Raw genomic sequence first — 13,482 nt, 5'->3', positions numbered from 1 at the left:
CCATTGGCCTTCTTCAACAGAAAACTGTCCAAGGCAGAATCGGGTTATTCTACCTTCGATCGAGAATTGCTGGCGGTGCACTTGGCTCTCCGTCACTTTCGCCATTTCTTAGAAGGTACGCCCTTCGTCATTCGCACAGACCACATGCCTCTGGTGCACGCCTTCACTAGACAGTCTGACGCCTGGTCCGCCCGTCAACGCCGACATCTCTCCGCCGTGGCTGAATACAATTGTACCCTCCAATACGTCCCTGGGAAAATGAATCCCGTTGCCGATGCCCTGTCAAGAAACACGTTGGCTGCCGTTCAACTGGGATTGGATTACAACGCCCTGGCTGCAGTCCAACGACAGGATCCAGAGCATCAAGCTTGTAGGACATCCTGCACGTCCCTCCGTTGGGAAGACTTTCCCCTCGAAGACTCCAACACCACCCTCCTCTGTGACATCAGTACTGGTAGACCGCGACCTTGGATTCCTGCTCCCATGCGCCGACAGGTGTTTGATTTCATTCACGGCCTTTCACATCCCTTGTGCCGTTCTACTGCAGAGCCGCTGAAGGCAAAGTTCATTTGGCACGGCATTTCTAAGGATGCTAAGGATTGGGTCCGCGCATGTACTTCTTGCCAAACTTCCAAAGTACATCGACACACGGATTCCGGAGTGGGAACCTTTCCTTAACATCAGCGTCAATTCGCACACATTCACGTTGACGTTGTAGGCCCCCTACCCACATCACAAGGACATCGTTACCTGTTTACCGTCATCGACCGCTCCACTCGTTGGCCTGAAGCCATATCCATGGAAACTGCAACGTCCGCCTCATGTAAATCAGCCTTACTCTCTGGATGGATTTGAAGATTCAGTATCCCTGAGCATATTACTTCTGACAGGGGAACCACTTTCACCTCTCAATTGTGGACATCATTAGCGAATCTCCTGGGCATCACCCTACATCAGACAACGGCCTACAACCCCGCTGCAAATGGAATGGTTGAACGTTTTCATCGCACCCTCAAAGCAGCTTTGATGTCCCGCTGCAAGGATTGCAACTGGTTTACTCAGCTTCCCTGGGTCCTCCTGGGACTAAGGACCACTCCTAAAGACGCCCTCGACGTCTCGGCAGCTGAAATGGTGTATGGCGACCCGTTGGTGGTCCCTGCCGAATTTTTTCCTTCTACAACCTCCTCCGATGATCTCCAGCGCATACGTCACGTCGTGGGAAAATTTACTCCGTGCCGCCAGACTTACAAGCCCCCAGTGAAGCATCACATACCAACGGACTGGCACTCTGCAACGCACGTCTTCCTGCGCAACGACACCAGCAAGCCACCACTAACGCCCCCTTACACGGGCCCTTTCCTTGAGATCCGACGCAGTCCGAAAGCATTCCTCCTAAACATTCGGGGCAAAGAAGACTGGGTCTCCATTGATCGTCTAAAACCTGCTTATCTTCTGCCAGATGACCCGCCTACAGTTCGCCTCTCTAGATCAGGGCGCCCTATTTAACATGTACAGTATGTCATCTTTAGGGGGGAGCCATGTACCAACTGTGTGTCACACAATTGTACATACTTCCTTTTGTATATATTATGCTTGTAACCGCGCTCTTCCCTCGCACTAGAACGAACATGAAAAGTCACGTCTCCGGTTTTCCTCTGTGACATTGTCTGTCTTGTAAACATGTTATGTCCTGTTGCCTTGAGGTTTTGTATATAAAGGAAAGTGTTCTATAATATTATAACTCAGTTGATTGCATTCTGCCTTTGAGTTCACAACCTTCCCTCGGCCCGTCATAGTTGCCTTTCAGTGTGAAATATATATATATATATATATATATATATATATATATATATATATATATATATATATATATATATATATATATATATATATATATATATATATATATTTATACACACACATATATATATATATATATATATATATATATATATATATATATATATATATATATATATATATATTCCTGTCACACTGAAAGGCAACCAATCAGAAATTAGGAGAGGGGCCAGGAAGGGTTGAATTAGTCTGTGTATGTGCGTGTGTGTCTGCATACCTATCTAAATACCGTTCTTCCAAGAGTTTATGGGAGACCCAGATATTATTGGTGACAGACGAGACTCTCGTTTCGATCGTCCGTCTAAACTATTCGATCAGGTGAGTCGATTGATATCCCACAATTATTATTATTATTATTATTATTATTATTATTATTATTATTATTATTATTATTATTATTAGCTAAGCTACAACTCTTGCTGATAAAGCAGTATGCTAAAAGCCAAAGGACTCCATCAGGGAAATATAACCCAGTGAGGAAAGGATGTGGCGGGATGTTGCAAAACAACCCCCATACCCTTGAATCACCTTAACTGACAATTGTCCCACAACACAAACTTTCCCCTTACATTATCAACCGGAACTTGGACAGAAGGAAAATTGAAACAAAACATAACCTTAAAGCTATATTACCTTACAAACTAAAATAAATCATAAACAATCCGCAATCAAAATAAACACTTAAAACTAATCAAAACTTAATACTATATATATAATAACCAAAACACCATTCATATAAACCAAAAAAAACTATCAAAACTTAACATTAACCGCACACCACCAACACCAAAAATAGATATGTGTATATATAATCTTACGAGACCAACACTCGTTCACAGAAAGCCGAACTGTCTTTACTGCACAGTACACACTAACACAGCTCTGTGATCAACAGTCCGCTGGGTGGCAATTTGCCATAACTGACTCGGTGATTGGGGTGGTCGTTATAATCATAATCATCATCACCATCATCATCATCATAAACATCATCATTATCAGCAATCTCAATTCACAGGCCTAGGTCATCAACAGTTCAGCAATCCAATAAAACCGTAAATCCACTTTCAAAAAGTAACTCTCCAAAGGAGGAATCACGGCCTGCCAAAATAAAAAAAAGAAAAACACTTACGAATACTCCTAGCTAACTGAACTATCGCACTATAATCAATGATAAATAATAAATTGTTCCTATCATTCACGATCACGACAAGCAAAGATAAACAAAACTGTACTTACTTAGAATATAAACCCTCACTTCCACGGTGGTAATAAATAATAGTCAAATCGTAAATCCAGCACTCACTACTGCCTCTTGCTGCAGTCAAATCAAAAAAGCATTCGCTCTGAAACATTCACCACTGTCGTAACCTAACTAAAAAATGTAAACAAACAACCTCAAATATACCGACAGTCTTTCCCACTACAAACAATCATTCGCTAACTACCTCTCTCTCTCTCTCTCTCTCTCTCTCTCTCTCTCTCTCTCTCTCTCTCTCTCTCTCAGGATTTGGCAAAAAAAAAAAATTAAAATAAAGCCAAAAATAAATCCTCCACATTTCTCCCCCCTTACTTTGCCAAATCCTTTTCACACAACACTTGCATTATTTTTTTCATAACCCAGTCGCAGTCGGGAACGGGACCTCTACTCCGAGTAACTGGGCCCCCATATACTCTCTCATTCACGTCTTCCTTATCACAATCATTCGCTACATTAACACTATTCCTATCTAAATCCCTATCATCTAATATATCATGTACAATCATATCTACCTCGTTCTCGTTTGGCCCTATAATTACACTCATTTCTGTAAACAGTTCATCCATTTCATCAAGAACATTCTCAACTTTAGCAAAAGATTCATTCATACTACTAATCATTCTCCTATCTCTCACTCTCGCATTCGTCATGCTTTCTTTTACATCACCTAAGGAAAAGCCACACGCACTATAGGTATCATTCATACTCAGCCATGATTCCTCTGTATTAACACATTTATCCTCCTTACACACTTGTACATTTACACTCTTGTCATACTTATTACTATTCTCACTTTTACTTATAAAATTTCTCCTTCTTTCATCCTTACTTAAAGCTCTCGTATTCTTCCTTTTCATATATTCTACTAACACCAACTGTTTACCTTCTTGACCTAATTTCTCATGCATACTAGATTCATACTTGTTCCTTTCCAACCAATTATTCATCCCATTTTCACAAACATTGATCCTATTCCTTCCACACACACAGGAGGACTCACCCAGCTGAGCCCTCTCACACTCTAGTTTCCCGGACATCCTGGCTGACTTGATCCCTTCCTCCTACATACTCTAGCTACATGCCCATCTGCACCACACTCGGTACACTTACCCTGCGGCTCCTTGCACATTCTAGCATAATGACCATCCTTACCACAATTAACACAAATCACATTCATACGATTACTCCGGCATCCAGTCGCTCTGTGCCCAGTCAAACCACACCGATAACATTTTACCCCTTTCTCTTTCTTGCACTCGCTAATTCTATGCCCTACTTCACCACATCCAAAACAAGCACCTAGAGCCCATCTACATTCATTCTTCTTATTTCCTACTTTCCCACATCTATAACACTTCTCTTCACGGATACAACTACCTGACCTACCTTGCGGCGCACTAGCACTCCTATCCCTCCAAACCTGATTCCCTTGCCTAAACCCTTCATTTGTCCTTACAGGTATTCCCATATTACTCGCCCTAACACTCCTATCTACTACACTATCAGCTACCCTCATCGGTCCTCTCATAACAGCATCTCTAAAACTAACAAATTCTGGAACACTTTCCTACATTCCAGTTCTTACACTCACAGATTTACTTTCTTTCATACATCTATCCAACTCGTAATCCTCAACTATCTCTAAAATATCATCCCATGTCAATCTTTCTCTCGTCCACCTCATGTTTTCCTTCCGTTTCAAATTAACAAACTCAGCAACATTCTCGGGTACAGTAGTCAAAAACTTCTTCATTAACTCCTTACTCTCATTTATACCTTCATCCCATACTTCCTCCTAGCTAAAGTTTCCAACCTACATACATACATCGATATCGCTTCTCCTGCATTCATCCGTGCTATATCAAAATCATTCTTACGCTTATACTTAACACTCCCTTTCATACGTTTTACCTGCTCAATTATTCTCTTTTTCACACTTTCATAATCAACGTCACCTACACTCATTATCACTCCATACATCGTCAACAAATACCCAGTCAAATATTCTCCTAACTCCCTAGCCCAAACTCTTTTACTATCACCATACTTATCCTGACAATACCTCTCATACTCCTTGAAAAACTCGTATACATCCCTACTACTATGCTCATTGAACCTCTCACACCGAGGTACCTCTCTCATAAACACAGTCTTACACACATCACGTTCATTCTCACTGCTATCATCACTGCTACCTTCCTTCTTGTTTCCTACTTCCTCGCTAGAATATAAGGAATATAATTCCACAGTCATACTCCTATCCTTGATCATACTCTTCCTAGCCCTTTTCTTACTCGCCACTTTCACCCATTCACGATCGTCCTTGCTATCAGCCTGATACTTTTTCTTCTCTTCCTTCACACCACTTTTACCTTTCTTCTCATGATTCCTATCACATTTCTGTTCATCCTTACTATGCCTTATTCCCTTATCTTCAATCTCACTATCACTATTACTATTACTATCACTATTACTTCCTTTCCCATTATCACTAACCTTAGCCTTCTCATCCGCTATCAACCCATTACCCGAAGCTGAGGACACTCCTCCGACTGCAACTTCACCCATTATAGTTTTCATCATCCCCATGACTTGCCCCATCATAACTTCCAATCGGTTCTCCATTCATTCCTCATTCTCTTTCATCCTCATCGCAACACATTCTTCCACTCTCTCTACAGTTCCCTTCAACTCCCTAAGCTCCTTCTGCTTCGCCTCATTCTCCCAGTTCAATCTCTCATTCTCTACTAGCAACCTCTCCTCACGCTCCTTACTCAGCCGCAATTCCTCCTTCAAAACCCTTAATTGCTCCTCCATTTTTCATCAACCTTAATCCTAATTCCGTCCTTCGTCCAACAGTCCGGCTTCCTATCCCACCTCTTCAGTCCCTGTTCGGGCGCCAAAATAATGTGGCGGGATGTTGCAAGACAACCCCCACACCCTTGAATCACTCTAACTGACAATTGTCCCACAACACAAACTTTCCCCTTACTTTATCAACCGGACTCTTAGACAGAAGGAGAATTGAAACAAAGCAAAACCTTAAAGCTATATTACCTTACAAACTAAAATAAATCATAAACTATCCGCGATCAATATAAACACTTAAAACTAATCAAAACTTAAGACTATATATATAATAACCAAAACACCGTTCATATAAACCAAAAAAAAACTATCAAAACTTAACAATAACCGCACACCACCAACACCAAAAATAGATAAGTTTTATATATAATCTTACGAGACCAACACTCGTTCACAGAAAGCCGAACTGTCTTTACGGCACAGTACACACTAACACAGCTCTGTGGTCAACAGTCCGCTGGGTGGCAATTTGCCATAACTGCCTCGTTGATTAGGGTGGTCGTTATAATCATAATCATCATCACCATCATCATCATCATAAACATCATCATTATCAGCAATCTCAATTCACAGGCCTAGGTCATCAACAGTTCAGCAATCCAATAAAACAGTCCAAACAAAATCAGTTACTGGGCAGGTCATCAACAGTAAATCCACTTTCAAAAAGTAACTCTCCAAAGGAGGAATCACGGCCTGCCAAAATAAAAAAAAGAAAAACACTTACGAATACTCCTAGCTAACTGAACTATCGCACTATAATCAATGATAAATAATAAATTGTTCCTATCATTCACGATCACGACAAGCAAAGATAAACAAAACTGTACTTACTTAGAATATAAACCCTCACATCCACGGTGGTAATAAATGATATTCGAATCGTAAATCCAGCACTCACTACTGCCTCTTGCTGCAGTCAAATCAAAAAAGCATTCGCTCCGAAACATTCACCACTGTCGTAACCTGACTAAAAAATGTAAACAAACAACCTCAAATATACCGACAGTCTTTCCCACTACAAACAATCATTCGCTAACTACCTCTCTCTCTCTCTCTCTCTCTCTCTCTCTCTCTCTCTCTCTCTCTCTCAGGATTTGGCAAAAAACAAAAATTAAAATAAAGCCAAAAATAAATCCTCCACAAGGATATAAGGAAACAAGGAAATAAATAGACTGCAATAAGAAAAATTAACAATTTAAATAATTTTTTTTTCAAGAACAGTAATAGCATTAAAATAAATATTTGATAAATAGAAGCAGACAAAACCGGTCATGATTCACTTAATATATTTCTCGTTGTGGTAAATATATATATATATATATATATATATATATATATATATATATATATATATATATATATATATATATATATATATAGATATATATATATATATATATATATATATATATATATATATATATATATATATATATATATATATATATATATAGATATATATATATATATATATATATATATATATATATATATATATATATATATATATATATATCTATATATATATATATATATATATATATATATATATATATATATATATATATATATATATATATATATATATAGATATATATATATATATATATATATATATATATATATATATATATATATATATATCTATATATATATATATATATATATATATATATATATATATATATATATATATATATATATATATATATATATATATATATATATATAAATATGAATATATATATATATATATATATATATATATATTTATATATATATATATATATATGTATATATATGTATATATAATATATATATGAATATATATATATATATATATATATATATATATATATATATATATATATATATATATATATATATATATATATATATATATATAGTATGATTAGGATGGAGAAAAGCCAGCGTAGCATCATACATTTATTTTCCTGATTTTCGAGACTTTGGGTCTCATCATCATGTCTGTAAAATATACAAAATATACAAATTAAAAAAGACTCAGTATCAATGTTTATATAAATAGAACAACGTAAAAGTTAAATCATTTAAAAAATTTAACTAATTAAAAATATATATATAGAATTGAAAAGTGAAGAATACTCAAGTTTTACCTATCTCTATGGGTCAAAAAAACTGAGTGATGATTTCGAGATAGGAAAGGAGGACGTCAACTATGTTATATATAGAACTGTGGAAGACGTCTGACCATTTAATGAAGACACAAGCTGTTTGATTGTCAACGACTCCAAAACAGAGAGAGAATAGTCATTGGGCGCTTGGGTGACAATGCGAAAATCCTTATATGAAAATGCTTTTTTACATTTATTACAATGTTCTCGTATGTTAGAAAATTTTCTTTGGTTTTCAAAGTACATCCCGTACGGTGACTGACTCCGAGATGAGAATCGATTCTGACTTTGAGCAATCTTTTGGTGGCTCCCACGTATTTCCCGATCTTACATTTCGGGCAAGTAAAGCAATATACCACCAAAGATCGCATCAAAGCCGGAAGTTTATCTTTGTGAGAGAACAAAGAACCCAGAGTATTAGGATTTTTTTCTATCAACTTAAGGTTCATAGCCGGAAAAGTTTTCTGAATGACTTTCTGTATTTGCACCTTAAATGCGTTAGACTGAATTATAGGTATAGAGGCATACATTAATAATTTAGGCACGTTCGGTACAAGTTGACGTGGTTGAAATTTATCATTTAAAAAGTTATTAACATATTCCAAGAGTAAGGCTGGAGGATACGAATTGTTTCTAAAAAACTGAAGTAAAAACTGGATTTCGCTATGGAAGTTATGCCAGTTGGAGGATAACGTATAAGCACGGTGTAACAGTGTGGAAATACTATTTAATTTAAATATCATGGAACAACTGCTATAGAAGTTGGTACCTTGACCTGTGAACGTCTTTTTTCTAAAGACGCTTGTATTAAAACCATTTTCTGTCCTAGTAATTAAAACATCTAAAAAAGCAACTTGGTTGTCTTGTTCATGCTCAATTGAGAAATTTATATTAGGATGTAGGCCATTGATATATTGCAAGAAAGCTTCAGCTGCTTCTCGGGACCTAAATGTAAGATCAGGAAATACATGGGGGCCACCAAGAGGTTGCTCAAAGTCAGAATCAATTCTCATCTCGGAGTCAGTCACCGTACGGGATGTACTTTGAAAACCAAAGAATTTTCTAACATACGAGAACATTGTAATAAATGTAAAACCGCATTTTCATATAAGGATTTTCGCATTGTCACCCAAGCGCCCAATGACTATTCTCTCTCTGTTTTGGAGTCGTTGACAATCAAACAGCTTGTGCCTTCATTAAATGGTCAGACGTCTTCCACAGTTCTATATATAACATAATTGACGTCCTCCTTTCCTATCTCGAAAACGTCACTCAGTTTTTAGCTCCATAGAGATAGCTACAAACTTGAGCATTCTTCACTTTTTAATTTATTATATATATTTTTTATTAGTTAATTTTTTTAAATGATTTAACTTTTACGTTGTTCTATTTATAACCTACGGCGTTCCAGATGCCCCAACCTTCCTGTATATATATATATATATATATATATATATATATATATATATATATATATATATATATATATATATATATATATATATATATATATATATATTCTTATATATAATATATATATATATATATATATATATATATATATATATATATATATATATATATATATATATATATATATATATATATATATATATACATTTATTTGTATATATATATATATATATATATATATATATATATACATATGTGTATATATATATATATATATATATATATATATATATATATATATATATATATATATATATATATATATATATATATATGTGTGTGTGTGTGTGTGTGTGTGAGTGTGTGCATTACATATGCAAATATTACCAACCCTGGGATGGGTACTATCTACTAATTATGTAATCATGAAGAAACAGATCAATGTAATTACCATCTGCCGCATAAGAATTGTATAATAGATATAGGAAATCATATTGCTAAATGAAATATTTTGATGCAGTATTTCTGAATGCCTGAAATATTGTTGTACGAGAGAGGATTAAATGTGGTTAAGTTGAAACATAGGATGAGCTCCTGTGTGCAGGTGTTGGTGGAAGCTCTAAATTTTAAGAGCTTTGTTTATCATTGGCTAACTCATACAGTTTGTTGTTAAAATGTGAGATATAAGATTTAGTTTGTAAAAAGAATTTGACTGAAAATATTCACACTTTAAGAGAAATTTAAATACCTTAGAGATGAATCTACTTTTTTTTTTTTTGCATAGATGATACCAGTTTTTGTTATGCTTATGACTTAAAATTATCTTTTTTTTTTTATTTTCATTTTATTCAATTAATGAAGTCGAAGGAAAATATTATTTTGTTTTAAAGTTATTTCATAGTTCAGTCACCCATAACTTCTATGCACTTGGTTCAGCAACCAGGAAAAAATCTACGACATTAGGTTGAATGTTTATCCATCACATAATGTTGCTCTTTTTTTCCATCTGACATTATTTCGGAAGCGGAATGTCCGCTGACGATGTTTTCGTGCCATCCACATCGATACACAACAGATGTCGGCGCCCTCCCAAGGAGAGATCTGGAGTCTCACAAGTTACAGGAGAAAAGAACAAGTTTGTGGTAAGATTATTATTATTATTATTATTATTATTATTATTATTATTATTATTATTATTATTATTATTATAATTGTCAGGTCAGGTACACTAGTAAAATTATAAACATTAATCAAACAATTTTTGGGTAATTAATTTCCCCCATGATTTGGCTTTTTGTTTTTTACCCATTCCACAACTGCAAAAAAATAGGAACTAACCAAGTAAAATGAATTGAGATTTCTTGGAATTGTTGGTTCGGTCAGTTGTGCCTGGAGGTTCAGCAGATAACCCCAAAAGAGCTCGAAGTTCGGGTGGTCGAGGGTGTGGTGGAAGTCGAAGCCAAACACGAGATGCGACAAGACGAACACGGCTCGATCTTCAGACACTTCATCAGGTGATTTAGAGAATAAACAAACATAACTTTGAATATTAGTTTCATCGCCTGTCTGTTATTCATTTTCGTCATTTATCTCTGCTTTCATAATTATCCATTTACTATCTATTTTTATTAGTTTCTTGTTCCTTACGGATCTGTTCTTTTATTGGGACCATTTAGCTTAAAGAATTTCACCTTTTCAGTAAGGGTAACAGCGTGGCTTCATAATAATAATAATAATAATAATAATAATAATAATAATAATAATAATAATAATAATTATAATAATAATAATAATAATAATAATAATACCATTATTAACATAGTAAATAACGATACTGTTATTAAAGACGATTATTTTTTAGAAAAATAGTGTGACGTTTTTTCCGGGTAATTAATGATTTCCTGCAAAGTTCCTACCCTGCATATTTATAGGTCTTGTCTCTGAGGAAATAATAGAGATCACACGCCTTTTTAATGTATATCTTATATAGAGTTCAGCAAGATCTTGCAGAAAGGTCTGTTGCGCCAAATGCCTGCTCATAGGTTTGTCTCATCTCTCAATCTTTCCGTATCTGGTCAATTATCATTATTATCTAAGTAGAAGATTTATCAGCACAATGAGTCTAGTTCAACTCTTACGGAACTAGCTGGAATTGAGTAAAAAATTGAGCTTAGTTAAAACTCGTTCGAATTCAGGGATATTCGTTCTTTCCACAGCTGTGTAATGTTCCATTTGGATGATAATTTTCATGAGTAATAGAACTATTGCATAAATAGAGAATGCTTAAAAGAGAATCTATATTCCTCCTAGATCAAATATATAAAAAAAAAATAATGAATAAATATACTTGCCCTTCAATAGCTATTTCATTTGCCAGAATTTATGCATCTTCCAGTTATAAATATTAAAGAGGAAATGGCTCCAAGATTGAAGATATTTTTTATATATTTCATAAAAGAAACTATATATATAGCAGACTCCAATAATAAGTATGATATTTCTTTCTTGCAATACAAACACAAATAACAAATATGTTTTTTCAATTCCCAAGTAAAGACCCCCGACTTGTAGGGGAATGAATATCGTAAAAGAAGTACAAGAGTAAAATCTTAAAAATGTCAGGAGAGGAATTAAAACGTCGAATTCTACGAGGTAGCTTTTACGCACATTTATTGATATCAACAACATTTTGGTTTACGGGCTACAATACCGCAAGAGGACGTGTCTTGCAGGGAGGGCCATGTAATCTATTACAACATTTTGGACATTTTATCTACGGTATACAATTTTTTAGATATATTTTTTTTTTATTTAAATAATTATCCTAATCAATTCTCTTTAATATTACCGTATTATACATTTAAATATATTCTATATATATTCACGAAGGATCTCAAATCCATATAACGGAAATAGGATTACGCTATTACTTTGAGTTCAATTGGCAATGCGAATTAACTCAGGCAAACTCAGACCTTAGTTTCCCCATGAATACAATTGAATGTATAAATGATGTTAAACACCGTTGTCATTATTATTATTATTATTATCATTATTATTATTATTATTATTATTATTATTATTATTATTATTATTATTATTATTATTATTATTATTATTATTATTATTATTATTATCCTAAAATTTAATCTTCAATCAATGATGGAAAAGCAGAAGCAGCAAATATAAGGGTCCGAATAACATAAATGCGGAAAAGAAGCGGAGAAGTGAAGAATAAGTTGTAATGATAAATGGAAACAGAATAGCAAAAAATAGTCCCCTTCGAAAAAAAAATTTTCTTGTTAATAGTCAGACATTTTTTTTTCTCTTTAGTAGTACCTGACAATTTTTTTTTCTCTTTAGTAGTCCCTGACACTTATTTTTTCTCTTTAGTAGTCACTAACAATTTTTTCTCTTATGTAATCTGATTTTTTTTTCTCTCTTTAGTAGTCCCTGACAATTTTCTTTCTCTTTAGTAGTCCCTGGTATTTTTTTTTCTTTTGTAGTTAATGACAATTTTCTCTCTTTAGTAATCACTGACAAATTTCTGTCCTTAGTAGTCACTGAAAACTTTTTCTCTTTAGTAATCCCAGTCATCTTTATCTATTAAAGTTACTGCCATTTTCTCTCTTTAGAAGTCCCTGACAATTATCTCTCTTTAATAGATCGCTGCCCATTTTCACTCTCTATTAGTTTGCCTTGTATTGTACCACTATATAAGGGTAAGGGAGATGTGCATGAGTGTTGTAATTCAAGGGGCATTAGTTTGTTGAGTGTGGTTGGAAAAGTGTATGGTAGAGTACTGATTAGGATTAAGGATAAAACAGAGAATGCAATTCTAGAAGTACAGGGTGGTTTTAGAAGAGGTAGTGGATGTATGAATCAGATTTTTACAGTGAAGCAGATATGCGAGAAATATTAAGCAAA

The 13,482-nt window shown here is 34.6% G+C and overlaps 1 pseudogene; it reads left to right on the top strand.

Moving 5' to 3' along the window:
* Positions 1-2,085: 2,085 nt before the first annotated feature.
* Positions 2,086-11,073, top strand: LOC137650917 (alpha-crystallin B chain pseudogene; annotated as a pseudogene).
* The last annotated feature ends 2,409 nt before the right edge of the window (positions 11,074-13,482 follow it).

Source organism: Palaemon carinicauda, chromosome 12, assembly GCF_036898095.1.
Source record: "Palaemon carinicauda isolate YSFRI2023 chromosome 12, ASM3689809v2, whole genome shotgun sequence".
In the NCBI taxonomy this organism is placed as follows: Eukaryota; Metazoa; Arthropoda; class Malacostraca; order Decapoda; family Palaemonidae; genus Palaemon; species Palaemon carinicauda.
The sequence above is the reverse complement of the archived record's forward strand: the minus strand, read 5'-3'. Positions and strand labels throughout refer to the sequence as shown.